The sequence below is a fragment of the Mustelus asterias genome, chromosome 27 (assembly GCF_964213995.1).
Source record: "Mustelus asterias chromosome 27, sMusAst1.hap1.1, whole genome shotgun sequence".
Lineage (NCBI taxonomy): Eukaryota > Metazoa > Chordata > Chondrichthyes > Carcharhiniformes > Triakidae > Mustelus > Mustelus asterias.
In genome coordinates, this window is record NC_135827.1 from 23590677 (window position 1) to 23616182 (window position 25506).

Sequence of the window (25506 nt, forward strand, 5' to 3'; positions counted from 1 at the left end):
CCTCTCCGGTCCCTCCCTCCTCCCTCCCTCTCCGGTCCCTCCCTCCCTCCCTCTCCGGTCCCTCCCTCCCTCCCTCTCCGGCCCTCTCCCTTCCCCCTCCTCTCGGCCCTCCCTCCCTCCCTCTCCGGCCCTCCCTCCCTCTCCCCCCCCTCCCTCCCTCCCCCCTCCCTCCCTCTCCTGCCTCTCCCTCCCTCCCTCCCTCTCCGGCCCCCTCCCTCCCTCTCCCGCCCCTCCCTCCCTCCCTCCCTCTGGCCCCCCCTCCCTCTCTCCGGCCCCCTCCCTCCCTCCTCTCCGCCCCTCCCTCCCTCTCCGGCCCTCCTCCCTCCCCCCCTCCCTCTCCGGCCCCTCCCTCCTCTCTCGGCCCTCCCTCCCTCCCTCCCTCTCCGGCCCTCCCTCCCTCCCTCCCTCCCTTCTCCGGCCCCCCCTCCCTCTCCGGCCCCTCCCTCCCTCTCCGCCCCCTCCCTCCCTCTCCGCCCCTCCCTCCCTCCCTCTCTCCGGCCCCTCCCTTCCCTCCCTCCCTCTCCGGCCCCCTCCCTCCCTCCCTCCCTCTCCGGCCCCTCCCTCCCTCCCTCTCCGGCCCTCCCTCCTCCCTCTCCGCCCCTCCCTCCCTCCCTCTCCGGCCCCTCCCTCCCTCCCTCTCCGGCCCCTCCCTCCTCCCTCTCCGGCCCCTCCCTCCCTCCCTCTCCGGCCCCTCCCTCCCTCCCTCTCCGGCCCCTCCCTCCCTCCTCTCCCGGCCCCCTCCCTCCCTCCCTCTCCGGCCCCTCCCTCCCTCCCTCTCCGGCCCTCCCCTCCCTCCCTCTCCGGGCCCTCCCTCCCTCCCTTCTCCGGCCCCTCCCTCCCTCCCTCTCCTGTGTCCTCCCTCCCTCCTCCTGGCCCCTCCCTCCCTCCCTCTCCTGGCCCCTCCCTCCCCTCCCTCCCTCCCTCTCCTGGCCCCTCCCTCCCTACCTCTCCTGGCCACTCCCTCCCTCCCTCCCTCCCTCCCTCCCTCTCCTGGCCACTCCCTCCCTCCCTCCCTCCCTCTCCTGGCCCCTCCCTCCCTCCCCTGGCCCCTCCCTCCCTCCCCTGGCCCCTCCCTCCCTCCCTGGCCCCTCCCTCTGGCCCCTCCCTCCCTCTCCTGCCCCTCCCTCCCTCCATCCCCTGGCCCCTCCCTCCCTCTCTCCCTCTCCTGTCCCCTCCTCCCTACCTCCCTCTCTCTCCTGGCCCCTCCCTCCCTCCTCCGTCCTTCTCCTGGCCCCTCCCTCCCTCACTCTCCTGGCCCCTCCCTCCCTCCCTCCCTCTCCTGGCCCTCCCTCCCTCCCTCCCTCCCCTGGCCCTCCCCCCTCCCTCTCCTGGCCCCTCCCTCCCTCCCCCTGGCATCCCCGCCCCTCCCTCCCTCCCTTCTCCTGGCCCACCCGCCCCTCCCTCCCTTCTCCTGGCCCACCCGCCCCTCCCTCCCTCCCTTCTCCTGGCCCACCCGCCCCTCGCTCCCTCCCTCCCCTGGCACGCCCCGCCCCTCCCTCCCTCCATCCCTCCCTCCCTCTCCCTCCCCCTGGCCCGCCGCCCCTCCCTCACTCCCTCCCCCCCCTGGCCCGCCCGCCCCTCCCTCCCGCCCTTCCCCTGGGCCGCCCGGCCCTCCTCCCTCCATCCCCAGACCCGCCTGCCCCTCCCTCCCTCCCCCAGGCCCACCCGCCCCTCCCTCCCTCCCCCTGGCCCACCCCTCCCTCCCCCTGGCCCACCCCTCCCTCCCCCTGACCCAGCCCCTCCTCCCCCCTCCCCCCTCCCCCAGGCCCGCCCCTTCCCTCCCTTCCACTGGCCCTCCCTTCCCTCCCTCCCTCCCCCTGGCATGCCCGCCCCTCCCTCCCTCCCTTCTCCTGCCCACCCGCCCCTCCCCTCCCTCCCTCCCTCCCTCCCTCCCCCCCTCCCCCCCTCCCTCCCTCCCCCCCTCCCCCCCTCCCTCCCTCCCTCCCCCCCTCCCCCTCCCCCCCTCCCCCTCCCCCCTCCCCCCTCCCCCCTCCCCCTGCCCGCCCATCCCTCCCTCCCTCCCCCCCTCCCTACCAACTGGCCGCACCTCTCTCCATCCTCCTTCCCTCTCCCTGGCCGGCCCCTCCTCCCTCCCTCCCCCTGGCCGGCCCCTCCCTCCCTCCCTCCCCCTGGCCGGCCCCTCCCTCCCTCCCTCCCCTGGCCGGCCCCTCCCTCCCTCCCCTCCCCCTGGCCGGCCCCTCCCTCCCCCTGGCCGGCCCCTCCCTCCCCCTGGCCCGCCCCTCCCTCCCCCTGGCCCGCCCCTCCCTCCCCCTGGCCCGCCCCTCCCTCCCCCTGGCCCGCCCCTCCCTCCCCCTGGCCCGCCCCTCCCTCCCCCTGGCCCGCCTCTCCCTCCCTCCCTCCCCCTGGCCCGCCTCTCCATCCCTCCCTCCCCCTGGCCCGCCTCTCCCTCCCTCCCTCCCCCTGCGCCTCGCCCCTCCCTCCCCCTGGCCCGCCCCTCCCTCCCCCTGGCCCGCCCCTCCCTCCCCCCCTGGCCCCCCCTCCCTCCCCCTGGCCCGCCCCTCCCTCCCCCTGGCCTGCCCCTCCCTCCCCCTGGCCTGCCCCTCTCCCCCTGGCCCGCCCCTCCCTCCCCCTGGCCCCGCCCTCCCTCCCCCTGGCCCCCCCTCCCTCCCCTGGCCCGCCTCTCCCTCCCCCTGGCCCGCCTCTCCTCCCCCTGGCCCGCCTCTCCCTCCCTCCCTCCCCCTGGCCCGCCCCAACCTCCCTCCCTCCCACTGGCCCATCCCACCTTCCTCCCTCCCACTGGCCCGCCCCTCCCTCCCCACCGCCCGCCCCTCCCTCCCACCCTCCCACTGGCCCGCCGTCCCTCCCACCCTCCCACTGTCCCGCCCCTCCCTCCTTCCCTCCCCCTGGCCCGCCCCTCCCTCCCTCCCACTGGCCCGCCCCTCCCTCCCTCCCACTGGCCCGCCCCTCCCTCCCTCCCACTGGCCCGCCCCTCCCTCCCTCCCACTGGCCCGCCCCTCCCTCCTTCCCTCCCCTGGCCCATCCCACCCTCCCTCCCTCCCTCTCTTCCTCACCCTGGCCCACCTCTCCCTCTCTCCCTCCCTCCCCCTGGCCATCCGTCTCCCTCCCTCACTCCCCTGCCCCGCCCCTCCCTCCCCCTGGCTCGCCCCTCCCTCCCTCTCTCCTTCCCTCCCACTCTCCCCTGGCCCGCCCCTCCTTCACCCTGGTCCGCCCCTCCCTCCCTCCCCCTGGCCCGCCCCTCCTCACCCTGGCCCGCCCCTCCCTCCCTCCCCCCCTCCCCATGGCCCGCCCGTCCCTCCCCCTGGTCCATCCCTCCATCCCGCCCTCCGTCCCCTGCCCGCCCCTCCCTCCCCCTCCCCCTGGCCCACCCCTCCCTCCCTCCCTCCCCCTGGCCCACCCCTCCCGCCCTCCCCCTGGCCCGCCCCTCCCGCCCTCCCCCTGGCCCGCCCCTCCCGCCCCTCCCCCTGGCCCGTCCCTCCCTCCCCCTGGCCCGCCCCTCCCTCCCTCCCTCCCTCCCTCCCCCTGGCCCGCCCCTCCCTCCCTCCTCCCTTGGCCCGCCCTCCCTCCCTCCCTCCCTTGGCCCGCCCTCCCTCCCTCCCTCCCCTTGGCCCGCCCCTCCCTCCCTCCCCCTGGCCCGCCCCTCCCTCCCTCCCACTGGCCCGCCCCTCCCTCCCTCCCTCCACTTGGCCCCGCCCTCTCTCCCACTCTTCCTCCCCTGGCCTGCCCCTCCCTCTCTCCCCCTGTCACACCCCTCCCTCCCTCCCCCTGGCTCGCACCCTGGCCCCTCCTCCCTCCCTCCCCCCACCCCCTCCTCCCTCCCCCCCTCCCCCCTCCCCCGCCCCCTCTCCCTCCCTCCCCCGCCCCCCTCTCCCTCCCTCCCCCGCCCCCCTCTCCCTCCCTCCCCCGCCCCCTCTCCCTCCCTCCCCGCCCCCCTCTCCCTCCCTCCCCCGCCCCCCTCTCCCTCCCTCCCCGCCCCCCTCTCCCTCCCTCCCCCGCCCCCTCTCCCTCCCTCCCCCTGGCCCGCCCTCCCTCCCTCCCTCCCTCCCCCTGGCCCGCCCCTCCCTCCCTCCCTCCCCCTGTCCCGCCCCCCCTCCCTCCCTCCCTCCTCCCTCCCCCTGGCTCACCCCTCTCTCCCTCCCTCCCTCCCTACCCCTGGCCCACCCCTCCCTCCCTCCTGCCCCTGGACCGCCCCTCCCTCCCTTCCCGTCGCCCGCCCCTCCCTCCCTCCCTCCCTCCACCTGGCCCACCCCTCCCTCCCTCCCTCCACCTGGCCCGCCCCTCCCTCCCTCCCTCCCTCTGGCCCGCCCCTCCCTCCCTCCGTCCCTCTGGCCTGCCCCACCCCCCCTCAGCAACACTCCGGGCATGTCACTCTGGGTGATTCAGATGACGTTTTCGGGGCGTTGTTGCTGGATTTTCAGTTTTCTTGTGTGTAATCGCAACCCAAGAGTGGGGCGGTACTGCGAATGGTGAATTTCAGTAATAGCGTCCACGGTGATGATTCTAAGCACGTCGGCAGGGTGAAGCTGACGAGACTTCATGTATCATCACATTTCCTCTCTGTCTCCGTTACTCTCACCACTTTCATACAAGAGACTCTGATGATGTGACACGAGGAATAAAGAGGGGGAATGTGAAAAGGGGTCAAAAGGCTTCAGCATGAATTAATTTTTCTTTAGAATAACGTGTGGCTCATTCGAGGGCAAAAATAAGTTTTCGCAACCCCCCACCCCCGCCACCGAGGATGAAATATGAAATTGGAGTAGCGGTTGAAAATTAAACGTGTGTGTAGATAAATATAGCAGCGGTATTCTAATCTTTTGAGGGCAGGAATACGATTGACGTGGAGCCTAGTTTCGCAGCTCAGTGGGAAAGGCGTGGTATTCAGCCTGTGCCGAGTAACATGAGCCTTTCGGTATGGGATAGCTCAATTCGATCGCATCTGCTAGCCAGAGGTGTTCCATCGACAGGCCAGTGTCGGGCTTCTGAGCATTACTATCTGGTATTTGCATGTGACTGCTCAGTCGACGCAGACAGCCACTCAAAATACCGTTAAGAAAAGCGACAGCTTCCATGGGATTTTTATTTGCTTCTGTTTTGATATCACACCACACAAAGCAGAAGTGTACATCAAATGCCTGATGTGCTGTTCTTGTCCACGATTTATCGGTTGGGTGATTAACGTTAACGAGGGTTAAGAAATTTCTCCTTGCAAATCCGACCATTCTTGTTCATTTTGCCTATCACATAAATTATTGACAGTATTTGAAAGCCTGAGAAATAAGAGCAGGAGTAGGCTGTATAGCCCCTCGAGCCTTCTCCAGCATGCCGTAAGATCATGGCTGATCCTATCCTGGCTTCAATTCCACTTTCTTGACAGTTCCCTATGATTTCTCCCTATAGTTCAAAAATCTGCCTGCTTCAACCTGGAATACATTCAATGACTCCAGTCTCCCCAGCCCTCTGGGATACATAGAAAATAGAAGCAGGATTAGGCCATTTAGCCCTTCAAGTTTGCTCCACCATTCATTTTGATCATGGCTGATCATCAAATTCAACATCCTGATTTCGCCTTCCCCCATTACCTTTGATCCCTTCAGGCCCAAGAGTTGTATCTAATTTCTTTTTGAAATCACACAACAGAAAATTCCGAAGATTCATGATACTCTTTCAAAAGAAATCATCATCATCTCCGCCTTAAGTGGATGAGCTTGGTTCTGAAATAACCCCGTTAGCTCCAAATTATTTATTAGCGTCACAAGTAGGCTTACATCAACATTACAATGAAGTTACTGTGAAAATCCCCTAGTCAGCACACTTCTGGTGCCTGTTCGGGTAACACTGAGGGAGAGTTTAGCATGGCCATTGCACCTCACCTGCACGTCTTTCAGACTGTGGAAGGAAACTGGAGCACCTGGAGGGAACCCACGCTGGGTTCAGGGAGAATGTCTGTGCAGAGTCTGCACAATGATCCAATCTGGGAATCAAACCCCGATCCCTGGCGCTGTGACGCAGCAATGCTAGCTGCTGCGCTGCCCCTCGTGAGGATCAATGTCATCTCCTCTCCCTGTCAAGCTCCCTCAGCATTTTACATGTTTCAATAAGATCACCTCTCGTTCTTCTATTCTTCCAATGAGTTTAGGCCCAACCTGTTCAAATTACTCTCACAGAATGACTTTCTCCATCCTCGGAATCAACCTAGTGAACCTTTTCTGAACTGCCTTCAATGCAAGTACAGTATCCCTCCCACAAAGAAAGAGATTTGCAGCAAGAAAATGTTGTTTTAAAACTTAAGATTTGCCAACTGGTAATGAAAATATACTTTAAAAATTTGTTAATAAAAGTGATATGTGTAAAATACAGACTTAAACATTCATTTAAAGAAAGGTCACAAATATGAGTGTATTGATGATGAGTTTAACATGTTCATTATCTCTGGTACTGACACAAGAGCTTTGAATGGATTTCACTTCCAAGTAGAAATGACGAACAGGCTAAATTCTAATTGATTAGAAATGTATGATTAGCAAACTTCCCAAGGAAAATGTGTGCCATTTTTCATTAAATGAACTAGCTCTGCTGGGAAGGTAATGGGTTGACGCGGGGCACAAACCCGCAGGAGGTAAAACCTGAGCCTTGCTATTTTCTCTTGTTTCTCCTCAGTTGCTGTACGTTAGCTGTTTGGGGGGAAAAATCTATCCAATTTATATGCAACAGTGGATATCCAAGGGCAAATAAAAGGACTATTACTAAATTGATGTTTTCCTGTGGTTACAAGGGTAAAGCTGGAACTCCAGTATTGGATTATAGCTTTCAACTATATTTTATTGATTTTTCAAGAAAAAGAAAGTACATGAGGGTCATGAAAGTACACTAATGTGTTACATTGCAAATAACCTTACTTGGAGTTAAAGAGGATTGTGCTTCAGTCACTGCATTGAAGTGGGCAATGGGAGACCTAAATTAAATGATGCCTGTTGGAAAACTCATTGGCACACTAATTTCCGTATCTAATTTTACTGCCTAATTGTACACTCTTAAAATTAATCGAGCTTAATACTGGGTGGGGGTGTAAAACTGGTGTTTCCAACCCCATGGTGTTTCTTACCTGGCGCATTGGGTATTATAAACGTCTACCCCAATATTTGAATATTTTTCACTTGGGGTGGTTTACAAAAACACGTGTCATGGCAAGCAATGGCAGGTGTATCTCTGCCCAAGTTACAAGCCGACTCAAGTCCTCCAAGCAGTTGTCAGTAGTGCACTGGAATAGTGGTATGCATTGCATACACCAGTTCGTTAAAACTGAATTGCTATAAGGGATCCACACCAGAAACACCAAGTTCTTCCTCCTCAACAGATTATGCCTGATTTGCTGAAGGCTTCCAGTATTTTCTGTTATCCTTGCACAGACTTGTCTGTTTAATTACATTGACAGCAATCCTTCCCCGTTACTATTATGCTACCAGCTGAAGATTCCTTCCAAGTGTTTTCTCAGAGCTTGCAAAGTGTCATTTCCAATTATTTTCAGCACATTGATGGACGGTGGAATGAAGGTGGATGGAGCAGCCATTTTTAACGAAGGAGTTTTCATTTAAAATGTTCACGACACTCGTGTGAAATTCATTTTGTCTGTTGCTATTTTGGCTTCTATTCCAGAGTGTCAGCACTGGGTTACGATATTTCTGTATGAAGTAGAAATGGAAAAAGCTGGAAATAGCAGGCCCATCAATGCCTGAAAAGAGAATTTCCACTTCATACCTCATTGGCTGGTGAATCTATCTTTCCTGTGGCAAATTCTCAAGTTTCAACATTCTTCCACTTTTTCTGTTTGATAACATTGCCTCAGATTTAAGGAGGAGGAAATAATCAAAACACGTATTTATTCTTTATGGAACTTGCACAAGGGTTGAAGTTTGTGTTGGACGGAGGGCAAAATGTATCCCATTGTCATGCTGATTACACACCTCATCCCTTCCCTGTGCTTGATAATCAATTCCATTGATTACAATAGAGCTGAATATTAGATGGGGCTGAAGCAATACCCCTAGATTTAAAACCACTACCCAAGACAAATTTCTACTCCTTACATGCTTATCTTTTTACCTATTCGAAGAGAAATTCACAAAAATGATACTAAATTTACTCATAAGGTGAATCGATTAGTTTTAGAAATACCTTGAGGATGTTGCCTTGCACAGGACAGTCTATCCTGGACCTTGACTCACAGTTGAAAATTTCACACTTTGTACAAGTTGGGAGTGACAGTATGGATAGAGTTTTATAGTGGCTTTTTGCAGCTGTAATATCCAGTGTGCACTTTGACATACAAAATGTCGAGATAGCAAGAGGAAAAGAAAAATCACTTTTTTTTCATTTCAAGTCATTCAGTCAGTCGAACAAAAATGATTCTTTGAGCTCAAAGTTTTGAAGGGTTATTGAGGGTAGCTGGTATTTGTGTCAGGTTTGGCAGCACTTGTTCGAGGCACTTGCAATACTGAGTTCAGGTTTTAGAGCCAGAGACTGGTCAGGAATGGTGAATCACCGATCTATTCAAGATGCAAATCATTGAAGATTTGACAATGGGAAAAGCCTCCTTGTTGGAAAAATCTCCCTTTTGTGGCATTTCTCCACCGATAGCTCCAGTGAGAGCGACAAAACCACTATTGGAAGCAAGGAGGAGGGGAAAAAAAGAAGGGAAGTCTTGGGGCAAGAGCATGCAAAAACAGAGAAATAAAGGATTAAACATATAAATCTACTATGGTGGGGAGCAAAACAAAAATAGAAGTAAGAAGAGGGGGAAAGAAGGAGGTTACTTGCACCTTTATAGAAATTTAGTAGAATATCAGGTAAATACTACATACAGGCATTCTTGAAGCCGAAATATTTTGATATCAATGAGTGTAATCTTTTTTACTTGGTGTCAGCCAAGTGAGAGCTTACTCCAGTGGAACTGTATTGCAGTTTTTAACCACTGCTGTTGTTGTCAGACTGAGTGGGACTTTGACAGATGTGAAAAACTCCTGCTGCAGCTCCCACACTATACTCGAGCAATGCCATGGGAAATTTACTGGTACATTGTTCAAACTCCTTGAATCTTAAGTCAAGAAACGTATATTTTAATGTGAACTGTCCTGAATCTCTCCAATTGGTTGTCTTTGTTTTTACTTACAAAAGAAGAAAAATGAATTGATAGCCATTCTGTGAGGGGTACTACAAAAATGTCTAGTACCAAAACTGCCTCATGTTCTAGTAAATGTTTTTGATGGAGGTATATCATTGACTAAATAGACCAGATGACACAGTGGCTCCTCTGTATTCAATGCTGTCAATCCTTATTTAGCACTTGGCTCTTCAGTTTTGTTAAGCACTCCATGTTTGAGGGCATCAACAATATTCATAGAAATAATAGGACTTATTTTGCTGTGTTCTGTGTAGACTGTTCAGGTATAACATGGTGAAACGTCAGCATCGGTAAATATAACTTATTTTGTTTGAGTGAATAGCTTCTCTGGGATTTATTGTACAGATAATCACCCTTGCCACTTGTAATCATTTGGCCACCATGTGTAAGTAAACTGTGGTTTTATACTCAGCATTGTTGCAATAAACCTAAGTTTTCTTCCCCATTGTGTGCCAGCTATTTGTTTCACTGTGTATGCTTAGTCTGCTGTAACTAATAAATGTAAATTGATTGACTATCCACATCGAATGGTAAAGGAGGATAATGGGATTCTTTCATTTTACTGCCTGTTGTCTGAAAGGCACCAGTGCATCCTGGGATTGTGTTTTCTTGGACACCATAACTAACACAGGAAAATGTTTACCCTTAGTATAGTTTGTTTATGAGAAATAGCCACCCATCTTTTATCAATATAGAATTTGCTCGTGTGTCCTTGCAGCGGGAGGGTTATCTTTCACAATTCGAGTGCTCATCTTTTTCCACAGCAAATAATATCAGAGAGTGAGAGTAGACCCAGTATAGTTAGCAGAACGTATAGAAATTTGTAGCTTCAGTGGGCTTACGTGATGGTGTAGCACCTGGTATGGTAACTGAAAAATGTTGTTCCAGCCATTTTCTAACTGAAAATACAAGACAGCTGCAAAAATTCCTGAGGCTGAAATTTGATTCCTATAAGGGTCCCTGAATGAGTGTGTGCATGGAAGCTACCATGCGGGAAACTGAGGGCATAAAACAACTGTTTGGAGAAAAATGTTAGAACGTTAAATAATCATGTTGTGGATTTTATTGCCTGTCAGGTGTGCATGTGGTGTGAGGTACATTTTTGGAATACCATATTTTGTGTGGAGTTAGGCGAGATATTTTGTTACACAGCAAGACTAAACTAAGTGCAAAGAGCAAGCTGCAGAGAGACGGTTTAGACAAACCATATGCAGGCTTCTGTCTAAAATCACTGTAGGAAATAAATGGTTTTGATAGTCTTTGAGGTGGAAAGTTCACGGCATAGGGAGACCCATGTCTGTTGTGTACAGCTGAAGTGACAGTAACAAGAGGCGGGGAGGCAACGTGTAGAAAGGAGGTACTGTAGTTCATGGAGGGGGTTCCATGGGAACATGAGAGCCGTTCGTGTGAAAATAAAACTGCAATGACATTAGATAAACACAGGACGGATGACTGGGTGGTTTGCATTGGAGCAGAAACACAATGTGGATAAAGCACGCAGTGGAGAACACAATGGGAATAGGCTGGACGATGATGGAAGGTGGTTGATGGGTCAAGTACTGGGATTTGGTGTTTAACAATGAAGCGGGATCAACAGACATGCTTACTAGCTGTCAGCCCTTCACATTTCAACTATACATTTTGCTTCAGAATGAATGAAAACCATATTGAGGAAAGTATCAAATTGTAGTCACACTAATAGGGCTTTGAGGTCAGTAAGAGTTTAACATCTGGTTCACACAATTTTTCTTTTTGATTATGATGGATGAAAGGGGAGAAAATTATAAGTATTTAAGTTCTGATTTGTGCATTTTAGTTACAATCTTGAACAAATCAAAGTATAGATGGTCATGAATGTATTAGGAGACTGTAATACGTGATGGATTTGTATGACAACCTCAGCTACGAGTCAATCTGAGTCTCCTATGTGCTTTGCAGCTTGTAATTTTACAGCCATCTTTTACCTGCTTTATTATGCAATCACTTGATTACCATAATGAACTTGCGTTTGACTATTGGTGTCACAGTGACTTATTGCAACTTATAATTTTATTTATGTTGGAATTGTTTGCTGGAACATGTATATAAGCTAGCACCATGGTTTAATTTTACCCTTCTACACCTCCCACCTGCTAATTACACAATGTTCTGCTAAATATTGGAAATTTGCAACCAGTGGTGTCATGCAATTCAGGTACGCCCTGAACCACTTCCATATTGTAACAACGTCAATTTATGATCATGGTTGCAGTAGAGACAGTTGATTGGAAAGATGTAACTTTAATAGCAACAGCAATTATTGTACAGCAAGGAGGCAATAAACATCATGAAAGTGCATGCTTCACACTATACGGCAATTTGCTTTAAAAGTGCCAAAATTGATAACATCAGTTTCATTTGTGTAAATTTTGGAACTGCAAATGTATGATAATTACTCTCCCTTCCAGGTTTGTAAGCTGTTGTAAGTGCCCAAGTGCGAACTGTACACTGATTTTAGTACATTGGCCTTAACTGGGAGTTAGTCAGATTATTCATTGCATAATATGCATGTGGATGAAGTAAACAATACTGGATTCCATACTTTTTTTTTGTTTTTATTCCAATTCAATCAAATCAGGTCCAAGTCAGAGTCTCAACAAGTTGAGACATTCCCGATCCAAGCTGACAAGACAGGGAGGGCTCTCATCTCCTGTCTTGGGCTTGATCTACATGATCCAAGCTGATTGGAGTCGGCATAGCTCCTCCTCCAAGGCTTGATCTCATTTGCATCTTAGCCAAAAGGCCGAGATGCCGCTTTTAAAAATGGCTTCAAATGAAGCTAAAATGTAACCTAATGACTTCAACCAAGTACAGCATGTCGAGACTACACTTGAACAGATCCTACACTTGATCTTAGCCAAAAGGCCGAGAATTGTAACTTAAAGGGTAGTGTCCTTGTAGATCAGCATTTTATGTATTCAGTGGTGCCAGAAAGGGGTGAGTCTGAGGAGAAACATTGTAGATGACATCCACTCCATCTGATGAAGAAGCAGTGCTCCGAAAGCTAATGGCATTTGCTACCAAATAAACCTGTTGGACTTTAACCTGGTGTTGTTAAAACTCTTACGATGGCATTCTAGGCAGGGGTTGCAGTTATGTATCACTGTTGGCTCGTATTGTATACTATTGAACTATTCTGATGTAGACAAACTGATTTTGAAGGCAATTTCAAAGAAATGTTCCTCTGGAGGTAATTAAACATTGATCTAGCTATGTTTTCATGTTGAGAGTTTGGCTTTGTCACTTATTTTTAGACTTCAAGTCCCTTGTGGAAAAAGTTGAAACCATTATTTCATTTTAATGAAATCCAATGCTGTGAAACAAAGTATGGCTGTTCACAAACTAAAATAAAAACACGGCAACGCAGGAGATCTAGGACTTAATACTTCCTTACTCGGGTGATATCAGAAAAATATTTGAAGATAATTGTTCAAATGAAATAATCCCATGCAGAAGGACGTCATTCAGCCCATCGAGTCTGCACTGACTTTCTGACAAGAATATCTTACCCAGGTCCTCGTCCCCTGCCGTATCCCCGCAACCCCATATATTTACCATGGCTAATCCATCTAACCTGCACATCTTTGGACTGTGGGAGGAAATCAGAGCACCCAGAAGAAACTCACGTAGACACGAGGAGAGTGTGCAAACTCCGCATAGACAGTCACCCAAGGTGGAAATTGAACCTGGTGCTGTGAGGCAGCAGTGCTAACCACTGTTCTATCTTGCCACCCATCTGTAGTGGAATTGTGCTTTTTGGTGGTGAAACACAGGGCCCCAGTGGCATGTTTTTGAAGTAGATTAAAGCAGATCCGACCATTTTTATCTTGGGTATAGAAATCATAATCATGGGGTGGGGTGGGGTGGTGACAGTAGGTTGTGTGGAGAGATTTTTTTGACATTTTCCTTGAAAAGGAACGTAGCTGTGAAGTGATTTCACATTTACTTCCGACTTTGAAGAGGTGTAAAAATGGCATTTAATTGTCATAAGGCTGTTTGGTTGCAAGTACTCCCAAATTGGCAGCTTAACACAAGTTTGAAGCAGTTGTATATAACAGATCCAGCACTGTTCCATCCTGATGACTGCAGTTATTGAAACTTAAGGTAACCGAAAGCCGTAAGTTTTTTAATTATCACAGTTTGAATAATTGGTCAGAGAACCATATTAAATTTACAACACAGAGGAGGGGCCACTTGGCCCATCATGTCTATACGGCACAGTGGTTAGCACTGCTGCCTCACAGTGCCAGGGACCCGGGTTCGATTCCTGGCTTGTGTCACTGTCAGTGTGGAGTTTGCACATTCTCCCCTTGTCTGCGTGGGTTTCCTCCGGGTGCTCCGGTTTCCTTCCACAGTCCGAAGATGTGTGGGTTAGGTTGATTGGCCATGCTAAATTGCCCCTTAGTGTCAAGGAGACTAGCTGGAGCAAATGCATGGCGAGAGGCCCCGGGTGGGATTGTGGTCAGTGCAGGCTCGATGGACCGAAAGGCCTCCTACTGCACTGTAGGATTCTATGAAATGACAGTGGCATTTGCTACCAAATAAACCTGTTGAACTTTAACCTGGTGTTGTTAAACTTCTTACTGGATTCCATGAAAGACAGGCCACCCAGCCTATTTCCACTTTGCCGCAATGATCAGGGAATATGGCATGAGTACTACAACAGATTGCACATAAATCTTTATACATTTGTTTAAAGGACATCTTTTTGTTCAAAAAAACAATAAATTGTTTCTGTCGCAGCTGAAAATGTATTGAAGTGGTCCTCAGTAAAATAACCTTGGACAATACCAGCCAATCCTTGGGTGATCTCTTTCCCCTTTAATGCTGGCAAGCGTCAGCATGCTTGAGGAGGTATATTGGTGATTGCTTCCTAGTAAACCTGCAGGCTGTCTCTGCATATTAATCACTTAATGAAAGAAAGCTGGCCTTATTTGCATTGTGCAGGCTCGGAGAAGTCTCATGGTGTGCCTGAGAAAAATACAAGTGTGGTGGTGGGGTGGGGGGCAGTGGGGGCTGGAGTTGCGATTGTCGCTTTGAAAGGGTTTTCATCCATTCAAGTGGAAGAGCTGAATACGAGGGAATTAGCACACTGTTTTGTGCAAAAGCAATCCCATTCGGTAACCACATTTCACGTTGTTTGGCGTTCCTGTCCCGCGGGGAGTCTGTACATTGTGTTGGGTTTTTAACTGGGAGTGACTCATCTTTCGATGATGTAATCAACAGCTCTGATAAGCTCAAGGTACACGCTGAATAAACGTCTTGTGAAATGGCTATGTCATTTAAGTAGAAGTGCATATGCTACAGTGACCTCTATCCCAGTGAATAAATGGAAAGTCTGTTTGTTAGCTCAATGAATGTTCCAGCTTCAGGAGCTTGAACTGCCTTCCACCCTAGCATTGTTCAGGCTTATGAAATTCTTCCAGTGGATACCTTCAGTGAATAATTGGGATTTCCTAATTTATAAATTAAAATTACAGAGAGGGAGGTTTAACCCCTTAATGCTTTCTATTTGGTGTATGGCATTCTTATGGCATTCTTAAAACTGGGTAACGCCGGCATCTCCACATCACTCTTAAAACTGCCAGCATATCGGACACTTACTTTGTATATTATCATGCAGTAGAGTATTTTTTTAAAAGCTGGTTTCATTTTGCAGATATTATGGTAGAGAGAGAGAGTTACAGAGTAATTAGTGTATTGTGCATTTCAGTATGAGGCCATGTTGTATATCAAAATGATCTAATGCCTTAACACCGGAATTATTACAGGCACGGTGAAAGCAGATATTCAATGATGGCCTATTATACTAGCTAGCAGAGGTAGAAATAGTATGGCATAAACTGCAGCTTTATTTTTGAAGAAGAAATTCTCAAATAGATGCTTAAAACCAGTCCAGCATTGTGGCAACTGTTTCTTAATGGACGCTTAATTCCATCGCAATCCACACGTAATCATTAAAGCTTGACGTCGGTTGATTAAGTTCTCACAAATATCCACAACTCTGCTGTTGGTCCAAACAAATTAGTCATCACAATACATTGCTGACGCGATAGTTGGTGAGCATTCATTCTGCTTCATTGTAACAGGGGCTTGTATATCCACAAAAAGATGAAGCCCCAGCAGATAATTGCTTAATGCAGGTCTTAAACCAGGGCAGAGCCTTTCTGTGACACAAATTAGATTGTAGATGATTAATTTTTGTATGCAATCTTTCTGTGAAGACAAGTATCCTTTGCCAACACTTGCAGATTTTTTAACATATGAACATACAACTGAGAAGCAAGAGTAGGCTCTTCGGCCCCTTGAGCCTGCTGTGCCATTCAATAAGATCATGGCTGATCGGATTGTGACCCTCCATTCCACCTACCGCCCTCCTCCCCCCCCCACCCCAGTAACCTTTGTCTCCCTTGTTAGTCAAGAATCTGACTACCTTTGCCTTAAATATATTCATTGACCCTACCGCCACCCTGCAGAAGAGAGTTTCAGATGTTCAAGATGAGAAAAAAATTCTTCCCATTTGTTTTAAATGGGCAATCAGTTATTTTTAAATTGTGTTTCCTAGTTCTCATCTCTCTCACAAGGGGAAACATTCTTTCAGCATCCACCTTGTCAAATTCCCTCAAGATCTTTCATATTTCAGTAAGGTCACCTCTCATTCTTCTAAACTCCCAATGGGTACAGACCCAGTCTCTCCAACCTTTCCTTGTTTGATAACCCCCCCACCCACCCCAGTTTCTAACATGTCCATATTCTTTCTTTAAAAAGGACACCAAAACTGTATACCTGTATAACTCACCAATTGTATAATAATGTACAACTGTAGCAAAGCATTCCCATTTTTTACATGCCATTTTCCTTGCAATAAATGCCAATGTTCCATTTGTCTTCCTAATTATTTTCTGACCCTACAAACTAGGGTTTGTAGGGTCCCATCTTGCCAACCTGAAAATGACTCATTTATGTATACTCTCTGCTTCGTGTTAGGTAATCAATCTTCTATCTGTGCTAATGCCACCTCTACAACATGAGCTCTTATTTGTGTAGTAACCTTTTGATGTAGAAATCAAAGTACAGCACATCCGCAGGTTTCTCTTTATCCATGTTGTGAGTCATTTCCTCAAGGAATAGATTTCTCTTTCATAAAACCATGTTGAATCTACCTGATTGCATTGGGATTTTATAAGTGCCCTGCTATAACCTCCTCAGTGATAGATTCCAAAAGTTTCCCTGCTACACATATTAAGCTAAATGGCCTGTATTGTCGCTCCTTGCCTGTTGCTGGATCAAAATCCTTGAACGCTGCCCCCTGCATTCCACCACCCCCCCCCCCCCCACCCCCCACCTCCCCCCTCCCACCCAACCCTCCGCCCCCACACACACATAACTACCACTAACATCAGCACTGGATGTGTACCTTGACTACAGTTGTTCAAGAAGATAGTTCACCACCACCCTCTCAAGGGCAATTAGGGATGGGTAATAACTGCTGGTGTGACCAATGACGCCCACATACTGTAAATTATTATTTTTTAAATGTGTGGGTTGTATTTTTTTGTTGAAATTTTAAAAATTGCCTCGATTTTATATTTCATGGGTGGATCATTGGGCATTGTCTGCTGAAAAGAAACTTACTTGAGGCATGTTGCATTGTGTTTAGCTTATCTTCCCCTCTGCTATCATTTTATGTGGAAAGAATAGATGCCGTAACGTAAGTTCTAACTGTATGATTCCTGCTAAGAACACTTGTGATTGAATTTTGCTTGGAACTGTGAAAGTCACAAAGCATTTGTGTGAATAGGAAAAGAAAATGTACACTTTAGCAATTAGAATTTTTCAGTCAATGTCTGTAGACTGTTCTTCTGAAAAAGAGCTTTTTCCCTCTTGTCATTATTTCAGGCCAATTTGATGAGGATTACACAGCTTAGAATGATGACCGCTCTGCACCATACTGCTCACTCCCCTCACTTCTGAAAGCGATTGTTATTGACTGGGTTTATGACTTGGGCTGCTGGATTTGAGGCTGTATTGGCATACCTTTTCCCATCACTCTATACCTACCAGTTGACCTAACAGGTGTTGTTCTATAACTACCTGTTTTAGAACGCAGCTTGAATGACAAATCTATTTTTCAATTTAATAAAGAAATGGTGGAAACTTGGAGCAATACCCATACTTGCAAATTTCCTGACCTTTGGTTTTCATTGCTTTTAGTTTGGCTGAAATTTGGACGGTTCTACAGAAGAGATTTTTCTTCTCTCCAAAAATGTTTAAGAGTTATCTAAAATACCTTGCCATCTGACCATACACTACAATGTAACACATTTAGTGCAAAAAGTAACAAAAACTTAAGTCTTCAAAGGCCAAACAAAGAGTTGGTTCTTCAGTGCACAGATGGGCAGATTGGCTGTGTTTGCAAAGAAGAACAGCTTCTGTATATCCTATTTTTTTCGATGAACATTGCATATCCAGGCAGTCTCCCAAACAAATGGACTGACTTGTAATTTAAAACATATTTTTCATCATGTCTAAAAATATGCCAGAACTCAGCCTCAGGAGAGCATCTTAACTGAAATAATATAATGGTGCTGATTTTACTGGCATGCCCACCCTGAAATCGGGGCGGGCGAGGTTCGCAGAATGGCATTCTCCGTTGGCCTCTGGCATGATTTTACGAGCCTCAGGCGGGTGTGCTGCTAAAATTCCAGCCAATGTTTCCATTTTGCACATTAGCCATTCTTATGGCCTACAGGACCACCGCTTTGTGCCAAATAGTAAATATTTTTTGATGTGTTTTGTTTCTTTGGAACTGAGTCCAATCAATATTGTTTTGCTTGAAATCTTAATAATTATTCTAAAGAGCTAGATTACAATGGGTTCAGTAGATAGACTGTTCTAAATCTGCTTTGCCAGACTCTTCCTCGTAAAGCATATCTATCTAGTTTGTTTGCATTTTCTCCATCGTCGCAAAGGAATATGCTCATTTTCTGCTACTAGATGCTTTTTATAAACCAAAAGCAAAACTGCTTTGGGAAATAAGAGTGAAATGATAGCAGTTTGATCACGATATCAATACTAAAGAAGCTTTGGAGCCTTAACTCAACTGTATCAAAAAAATTCAAATGCTCTACTGTAATGTACTTTTATAATTCTTTCACAGGATGTGGGCATCTCTGGCTCGGCCAGTTTTTGTTGACCTTGATAAGGTGGTGGTGAGCTGCCGCCTTGAACTGCTGCAGTCCAAATGATGTAGGCACACCCACAGCCTTGTTAGGGAGGGAGTTCCAGGATTTTGACCCTGTGACAGTGAAGGAACAGTGATATAGCTTCAAGTCAGGATGGTGTGTGACTTGGAAGGGAATGTGCAGGTGATGATGTTCCCGTGCAACTTCTACCCTTGTCCTTCTAGATGGTAGAGATTGCAGGTTTGCAAGATGCTGTCAAAGGAGCCTTAGTGCTTTGCTGCAATTTATCTTGCTGCTGTGTGTCGATGGTGGAGGGAGTGAATGTTGAAGGTAATGCGTGGAATGCTAATCAAATGGGCTGCTTTGTCATAAATGATATCCAGCTTCTTGAATATTGTTGAAGCTGCACTGATCCAGACAACTGGAGGGTATTTCATCACACTCCTTGACTTGCACTTTTTAGATGGCGGACAGGCTTTGAGTCAGGAGGTGAATTACTCGCCACAAAATTCCCAACCTTCGACCTACTCTGTTTATGTGGCTGGTTCTGGTCAGTGGCAACCTCCAGCATGTTGAGAGTGGGGCATTCTGCAATGGTGGTGTCATTGAATGTCAAGATGAGGTGGTTGGATTCTTTTTTTATTGGGGATGGTCATTGCCAGGCAGTCATGGAATGAATGTTATTTGCCACTTATCAGCCCAAGCCTTGTTGTCCAGGACTTGCATTAAATTATATCATGTTTAATTTGGTTAGAATATTTGAAAAGACCAACCTGGCAGAAGATGATTAATTAATAATAAAAATCCTCTTTGGTGTATCCTGAGGTAGTATACTGTAACTTCTCCAGTCGGGAATGCTTGGGATCAAGTCAAGAGTTTGAGAATTATCTGAGTTGTAGGATGACATTAGTATGCCTCAAATGTTTGAACCGGAGAACACATATTTACCTGAAACATTATAAAGTAGCAACAAAAATCATATTATTTATCCATATATCTTATCTTCCATGTTTATGCTTCCAAAATGCTGCACTAAATCGATGCTGATGAATAGGGTCTGCTCGAAGTTTGCAGACAACTGTGTAAATGCCCCCCTTCGTGCTGTCATAGGAAACCAGCATTTCTGTTTACAAACTCAAATAGGAGGTCTTACCAATAAGCCACATGATTGTAGAAAATAAACATGTACAGCGTTGTAACAAATTCCCAATTAGCGTTCTTTCTGTTCGTACTAATGGTGCATTGTATTTTATGCCTGAATGTAGACAAGAGTGTGGTGAGTATTCCCCTTGTGACACACTAGACGATTAGTGGGAAATGGTACAAAGGTTTGGATCCCCAGAGCTCTCATTAGAACATCTATATCTGATGCTCCAACACCTGGGCAGTTCTCAGTTTCCCTGCCACTCAGTTTTTTACACGTAGCATTGAGGCAATTGTACTTCAGGCAAGACAGCTTTCTTAACTATTCGAATATTAAAAATCAGTTGTTGAATTATTTGAGTAAAATTTTAAGCTGGGAGATTTGCCCCTTAATAATTCAAAAAACACTTGTCTATAACCGGACATATAAAAAAAACCTTGCATGTATTTTCTCTCCTTTCATACAATGCCTTAAATGCCAACTTTGAAAACAACTTGAGTCTGAAGGATTTCTTCATGGTTGAAGGCACTACACTGTAACCTCGCCAATGTGGATGCTTAGGACCCAGTGATTCTGGATTATAGAATGACTTCAGAATACTCAACAAGTGGACAATATTTATGTGAAGCCTAAAACAGTGATAAAACATTGCAATGCCATGATAAAAATTGTTTTATCAAAAACTGTATCTTCCATGTTTCCGCTCCCAAAGTACTGCACTAAAATGATGCAGATGACAGTGAAGGTCTCCTTATAAAAAAATTCCAGACACTGGTGTTGTCTAGAGTTTACAGTGTACTGGGTCTAAATTTTGTAGGAAGCAGAGTTGCCATCTGTATTGTGGACCAGTTGGTAATCCATTGCTATCTTCATGTCACTCGTGCAGTTGATTTGCTCAGTTTACCACATGTCAAAGTAGTTTCCAAATAGTGAATTACTTGGCAAAATAGTGATGTTATTTAGGTGAATGTAGCAGTAATTATGTAGTTAAGATCCCTCAAAAATGGCAATGAATTGAATGACCAGTCAATTTGCATTTGGTGGATCTCGATCGGGGGTTGAATATTTGCTAGAGCACTAGGAGAACTTAAGGATTGGCGCTATCTACCTGAATTACCAGAAAGTTTAAGTTTTTAAGAGTTTATTAGCGTCACAAGTAGGCTTACATTAACACTACAATGAAGTTGCTGTGGAAATCCCCCAGTCATCATACTCCGGCGCCTGTTCGGGTACACTAAGGGAGAATTTAGCATGGCCAATACACCTAACTAGCATGTCCTTCGGATTGTGGGAGGAAACCGGAACGCACAGAGAAAATCCATGCAGACGCGGGGAGAACATGCAGACTCCGCACAGACAGTGACCCAAGCCGGAAATTGAACCCGTGCCACCCTTGGATAGCATCTCTGCTATGGATGATACCAGAACTGAGATTGTACAGCTCTCAGGAAAGAGCAAACAAGAAAGCTGAGGGCTGACCTAATAGAGGTCCTTCAGATGCTGGAGTTTGATAAGATGTCATAATAGTCATTGATAAATCCAACAAGGTATCCAGGAGAAACTAAACTTACCCAGATACTGGTTGAAAGATGGAACCAGTTACCGTAGGAATAGTTGACGTGAATAGCACAGATACATTTAAGTGGAGGTGCTATAGGTGTGTGAGAGAGAAATAAATAGAGATATATGCTGATAGAGTTAGATGAAATAATGATAGTAGGGCCATATAGAGCATAAACACAGCCTAGATCAGTTGGGCTGAATTACTTGCTTTGCACCGTAATTTCCTACATAATAATGTGCAATACAACTATCCCCCAATATTGCTCTAGCTTGTCAGCTGAGATGTTATAAATGTAGTGGGGCTTGAATCTACAGCCTTCTAAAACTGAGACACAAATTCTGGTTCTAGTCAAGCATTCGCAAAGTAAAAATCCCCATTTTAGTTTTGGCATTTCATTGTAACATTTGACATGCATATTTATAAACGATACAGAGTCATCAGTGGATGATTTCCTTTGGAGGGTTAAAGCACTGAAAACAAAGATTAGCATGTTGTCTCTTTCTGTAATGTCACCCAGTGATGTTTTATTAAATATAATGCTTTTGTATATCTTATTTGCCTCATGAAGTCTCTTGAAACCACAAGTTGGAAATAAAACAGTGTCATCATTTGAGGACATTAAGCATGAAGCACAAGATTGTTTTTTTTTACTACTTTCTGCTTTGGATTTCAGAGACTTGCATTGAATCAAATATGAGTGTTGGTGATGTTGGTCTGTGTTGTACAGGTGACATCACAGGGCCAGACATATATGCCTTTTTAATATTCTGCTAACAATTTTCGATCATTTAAAATATTATTAAAAGACGATTCTGAAGGTGCCCTACTGAACCGTTTACTCATTTTAATAACTAGCCTTCTAAACTCAAAACGTCAGAAACCACAGTTCCGCAACTAGACCTCATAATTTGTCCCTTTTAAACCAATCTTTGCTGCACCCCTTCCAAGGTCAGTATACAGTATCTTTCTGAGGATCGATGCCCAAAAATAAATGCAGTACTCCAGATGGGGCCTGACTCACTCTCCCCACTCTTGAATTCCAGTCATCTTGAAATAAGAGCCAAATTTCCATTCGTTTTTTTAAAAATCACTTCCTGTCTTTACACTAACCTTTAGTACCTGAACATCTAAATCCCTTTGCTCTTCTGCAGCTCCTGGTTCTTCACCATTAGCAAATATTCCAAATAGTCTTTCTCAAATCCAAAGTAGATGACCCCTCCCTTCCCCACATTGAACTTGATCTGCCATAATTTTGCCAACTCATTCTGCATATCTTTACCGCTTTGTAATCCCCTCATCTCATTCACACAGTTTAATCTGCCACTCGTGCAGAGATAACTTGTCAGATGGGAAGAACCTAAAATGGGAGAAAAGTACATTTCGTTTTTAAGGATGGGTTATTTGTATTGAACTGTTCAAAGGGTTAAGCCATGACATCATCAGACCACATTCTGCAGAAAGCAATGCTCTAAGGTTTTGCCTGATGCTCTTAAGGGATTTGCTTTATATTCGCTGTTAAAGCAATCGACTTAATACACACCAATTAATTAGCCTGTTCTTGGTTTGAACAGAAGGTGTGCAATCTCTCTGTAATGCTAATATCTGGATAACTCAACCAGATGACATACATACTTATGTCATATATAATAGTTCAGTTGTGCAAATCTTGAGGGAAAAGTTGGGAACACCAGCGAGGCAATTCAATAACTTTCAGACATTGAAAATTATTCTGATTTACTTTTAGAGTATTTTGAATGATGTGGCAATAAACTTATTTTGAATTTGCAGTTTTTATTCTATATGTGACTAAAATACTTGCAAAATTGCAACTTTCCCTTTGCCTGGTAGGAGGAAAATGTTATCTTAACCATTTTCTTTGCACAATCACATTTCACAGCTTGCCTTTCAAGAGAATGATGAAGCTTTTAATTACGGGATTGCTTATTTGCGAATGTTCTCAGTCATCTAAATGCTATTTGTCTGTCGTGCCATAGCTCAATAATAGCCTCTCCCGATCAGTAATTTTTTAAAGAGTAATCCTGATGCATTGTATTTGAACATGTGCCAACTGGGCATCCTACCTTTTGCCATATTCCCAACAAATTACATACTATTCTCCTCAGTACTAGTTTTACTCCAACATATTATTCACAAGCAGTAATCTTTATAGTGAAGTGGATGATAAATTGGAAATGTTTAATAAAAAACCTACAAGCCTCAGAAATTTCCAGAGAGTGCATGCATTGTGAATAAAATGGTTACAGGTGATGCTCAAAAGGCTACACAACTGATCTAATCAACATGCCCAGTTGGGCAAGCAAGCTAAGAAAGGCAATTGATCAAAATTAAATGGATGCCATCTATGGCAACAGGTCAACCATTAATCTTGCACATGGATGTTCTTTCAAGACATTTTATTTTCTTGTATTTTCTGAAAGTGAGGTTTCTCTATATTGCACACTATTGTGTCAGAAAATTAGTGTGATGGAATATCTCTATTTGCCTGCATGAGTGCAGCTCAACAGTTAAATAAGCCCGCTTGATTGGTATCCCATCCACCTCCTCAACATCCACTCCCTCCCCCACCTGCTGCACAGTGGCAGCATCTACAAGGTGCACTGCAACAACTCTCCAAGGCTCCTTTGACAGTACCTTTCGAATCTGTGAAGTCGATCACTTAGAAGAAGGGAAGGAGATGCATGGAAACACCACCACCTGCAAGTTCACCCCAAGCCCCAATCCTGACTTGGAACTATATCGCCTTTTCCTTCACTGTCGCTGGGCGTAGGTGCACCCACACCATGTAGAATGCAGTGATTCAAGGAGGATCATCCCATCACCCTCTCGAGGGCAATTGGGGAATTGGCAATAAATGCTGGCCTAGCAAACAACACCCTCATTCCATGAAAGAATGAAAGAAAGGGATGGGAGTTGAATTGCTCCCAGATCTCCATTTATGCAGTTCTGGCTGATGGAAAGACTGAGTTTGGTCTGGGCAAATTATGCTCAGGGTTTTATTTTCTGCTTTTCTAAGAAAGCACCCAACACCTACTTAACTATTAACTGTGTTGAGCTTAATTGCTCTGTGGGACAATGTAAGAAGCAGCTCTGACATGCTAAACCATCATGCTGTTTCCCATGACGGCATTAGGTAGCACCTAAAAATAATTTAGACAGTAGTGAAAAGTAATTATGCTCACTGATTTGTTGCATAGAATGTTAGAATGTTGCAGACCATCACAATGCAATGATGAAAATGCACTGGATCTGCATGATTGGGAACGCCAAGGAAATTGGGTTCTGGGTGAACCATGATAATAATTGATGACTCCTTTCAAATGAGAGCTCACTTTCCACACAATTCCAACAAGTTGGTCAGTGCAGCTAGTCCTTGAATCGCTTGTGCGAATATATCTGCCAGAGGAAATAAAAACTGATATTGTTTCACCTTTGTCGGTACTTATCGTGTATAAAAAATGGAAAAGATGGCAAATTAATGCGATATAAATTTCCAGAGGAAATAGTGGATAGGGCGCTGAAGATTTATTTTAGGAATTGAAATGACTACCATGCTGACAGGTCGGTGAGTCACTGCAGCATGCAATGAGAGGAGGCTAACTGTATTCATCTTTAGGTGGATGTGAGTCTATGATGGCTGGTGCGCCGTGATTGATAGTGTTAGAACATTCACCTTTAATAGCTGAGGCACAGTTAAGCAGCTGCCGCTGGATTGGGAATAGTTTTTAAACCTCAATATTATTAGGTTTATTCCAGCTTAGGTTTATGTCTAAAATGTATTGATAATGAAGTCTTTTGGTTGGACTCTGATACAAACCTGGGATATTCGGTGCTAGCACGTGGATCCTTTCGTGAAATGAGCTGTTTGAAAATGTATCAGGAGTGGCATAAATTAATTTTTCCACTCTACCAGGTTTGCATTTGTACCTGTTAGTGCAGAAAATTTATGGGATGCGTTGTGCCCAAGCTCTGTAACCTACTTAGACTTTTTAAATAAACACGCTCATCAGATTACGTTGAAAATCAAATGCACTTTTAAAATTTGGGGCATTTTGCACATTTATCTTTTTCTAATGCACAATAACCATTTTCCTTTAAGCTAAATTCATTGGTGTCTTGCTCATGGGAAAGGCAAGCGGCAGTTCTAAGGAAACTTGTGTTGAATAACTAGGACCACAGCATTTCCAATCCATGGCTCCTTTTACCATTGAAGATTATTCCATTAAAGATGCACCGGGGGAGCAATGTAGAGGAGGCTGGAAAAGTTTTGAGAAGATTAGTTAAAAAGGGAAAGTTTGGAATGCAGTGCTTTGTGCGGCTGGGTTGGCAATAGAAGCTTATACGACAGGAGTAATAGTCAAGTGAGGGCTGAGGTGTAGACAGCAGTTTCGGATAT

General features: G+C 46.7%; 1 protein-coding gene and 1 pseudogene across 10 annotated transcripts in view; one reads left to right on the forward strand and one right to left on the reverse strand.

Moving 5' to 3' along the window:
* LOC144479872 (neural cell adhesion molecule 1-like) overlaps positions 1-25506 on the forward strand; it is a 525390-nt gene that overhangs the window by 9006 nt on the left and 490878 nt on the right. The window lies entirely within an intron of this gene.
* Positions 11868-12076, reverse strand: LOC144480084 (U2 spliceosomal RNA; annotated as a pseudogene).